This window comes from Urocitellus parryii, chromosome 4 (assembly GCF_045843805.1).
Source record: "Urocitellus parryii isolate mUroPar1 chromosome 4, mUroPar1.hap1, whole genome shotgun sequence".
NCBI classification, from domain to species: Eukaryota; Metazoa; Chordata; class Mammalia; order Rodentia; family Sciuridae; genus Urocitellus; species Urocitellus parryii.
Window position 1 is genome coordinate 184,296,722 of NC_135534.1, and position 2,687 is coordinate 184,299,408.

At 40.2% G+C, this 2,687-nt stretch overlaps 1 non-coding gene across 1 annotated transcript; it reads right to left on the reverse strand.

The window, feature by feature from the left end:
• Positions 1–2,017: 2,017 nt before the first annotated feature.
• Trnaa-ugc (transfer RNA alanine (anticodon UGC)) lies at positions 2,018–2,088 on the reverse strand. The gene has a single exon. It is a non-coding gene; the product is annotated as a tRNA-Ala (tRNA).
• Positions 2,089–2,687: the final 599 nt, after the last annotated feature.

The window sequence follows — 2,687 nt, forward strand, 5'->3', positions numbered from 1 at the left end:
GTTCTTAGGAAGAAATCCACTGCCATTTCTTGTTCCTGACCACTTGCACACAGAGCTCCTTCTCCTCCTCCTTCCTCCTTCCTCCTCCTCCTCCTCCTCCTCCTCCTCCTCCTCCTCCTCCTCCTCCTTTTCCTTCTCCTTCACTTCTAGAATCCTCTTTAATCCTGATGATGCAAAGTTTCACAGTAGGGTGTCTTTGTTGGACCTTTTCTCCCTTATTGTTTTGGGTTGCTAATGGATCTTTCAATCTGGAAACTCTTACCCTTCAGTTCTAGAAATTTTTCTTCTGTGGCATCTTTTGTATTTTGCTTCCATCCACTCCACCCAAAGGAAGCCTTTGCTAGACTCCTCCTGATTCTGCCTGACATGACTCTCCTTTGCTGATCCTGCTGTGTGTCCTTTCTGTGTAATAGATCACAGCCATGATCACAACTGTCTCTGAAAATGGAGTCCTGGAGAACATGTGGGTAGCCATGAGAACAACTCAAAATTTTTACTTCTTTCTTTCTTTCTTTCTTTCTTTCTTTCTTTCTTTCTTTCTTTCTTTCTTTCTTTCTTTCTTTCTTCTTTCTTTCTTGTTGTAGATGGACACAATACCTTTATTTTATTGGTTTATTTTTATGTGATGCCAGGGATCGAACCCAGTGCCTCACTCATGCTAGGCAAGCACTCTACCACTGAGCCACAACCCCAGCCCCTACCATGTCTTTTTAAATTTTCCTAAGTTCTGTTTTGTTTTCTTACTGTACCTCTTTTTTAAAAAGTGCAGAAATCTTATTTAAGGCATGCATATATTTTCTTTCTTCTTGGAAAATATGGCTCCATCTATTCTCTTATCAACCTCCACCCCCAGTTTGGTTTAGTCTCTCTTTTAATGTTGGAGATAATGATGTCTGACTGTCCATGCATGGCTAATGATGAGGAACTGAAAGTCTGATGGAAACTGTTTGCTCAGGTAGGACTTGTTGAATGGCAGGTTTGACTGCCAGGTTCAGCTGGCTTTCTTCATTTGGGGTGTTAGTACCGTTGGCTTTGTGAGTCCATGCCTTCTTCTTGGATTGAAGTGAAGGTTGAAAATATTTGCAAAAAAAAATTTTGTCCATATTGAACACGTACCGACTTATCTTTCTTGTCCGTATTCCCTAAGTGAAACTGTTGAACATGACCTACATAGCTTTTACAGTGTGGGAAGTATTATAAGTAATCTAGGGATGAGTTAAAGTATACAGTAGGATGTATGTAAGTTATAGGCAAACTCCATGCCATTTTATTTAAGAGACTTGAGCAACTGTGGATTTTTGGTATCTGCAGGGTATTCTGAACCCAATCTCCTGTGACACCAAGGCACATACAAGCCTGCCTGGAAACAGTTTCTCCAGAGAAGAATCCTTTAACTTTTTCCTTGTGAATTTTTGTGGGGCTGTTGGATTTTCGTGACTGGACTTCATGGTGGCTTTCAAAAAATCTGGAATAATGTATATGGGCCTCTTCCTCTGGAGTCGGCAAATATTTAGGGTAGGCCTGATGCTCAGGTATCTTGTCCCAAATTCCTAGCTCCTGGAAGGTAGGCTTCCTCACATGTAATAGATCACAGCCATGATCACAACTGCCACTGAGAATGGAGTCCTGGAGAACGTGTGGGTAGCCATGAGAACAACCCAAATTTTTAACAACCATGGAAGGCCATTCCACCCTAATTAGACCCAGCCCTGTGCTCTTTCTCAAGGACCCAGGGATTGCCTGCTTCCAACTCTGCCCCAAGAGGGCTGCCTCAGGCAGGTTACAGGACAAAATGCCATTTCCTTTGCTTCCTCCAAACAAGCTCATAATTCTCATAAATATTACTGCTAATCAAGTCTGGGAAACAGAAAAAAATGGCAAAAATAACAAATATGAGGTTTCTGAATTCATATGGTTTTTAAAATTATTGCCCTTAATTTTTGGTTCTTAATTTTTTTTTTGCCTCCACCCATATCTTGCTACCTCCTCCATCCCATACATACTATTTATTTATTTTTGGTCATGCTGGGGATTGAACCCAGGGCCTTGTGCATGCAAGGCAAGCACTCTACCAACTGAGCTATGTCCCCAGCCCCATCCCATACATACTGTACTCTAAAAGGCAAGAATAAAAACCCTTCTTCTCATTACACAGTAATAGAGTCATAGTGGAAAATCGCACATACCTTTCCCTTTCCCCACCCCTCCACAAGCTCAAAAGAAAATTAAACCACTCATAATCCCACCACCTACCATTGTTAACATGTTGGTGTGTTTCTTTTCATGCTTTCTTCCATTCAAGAATGTTGGAATATATACATCATGCTTTGCAAAATTGTGACCAAAATGTGCATATATTTTTGCGACTTCCCTTTTCTTTAATAAATAATGCATATTTGCTCAGCTGAATAGAGTTCATAAGTCCATTTTAATTGATTATTTTATTTATTTAGATTTACTATAATCTCTTCAACTAATATCGTATAGGTGGACACCAAGGTGTCTTGCATTATAAGCTGTTATAAATACTACAGGGCTTAGCACACTTCCACATGTATCTGTATGCATTTGTCCAATCTTAGGCATGGAAATCCAAGGTCTAAGGTGATGTGTACAAATTTGTATCCATAATGGTGGCCCATTTTGCCACATCACTGCTAGCATTGCTTATTAGTATGCTTTAAGTT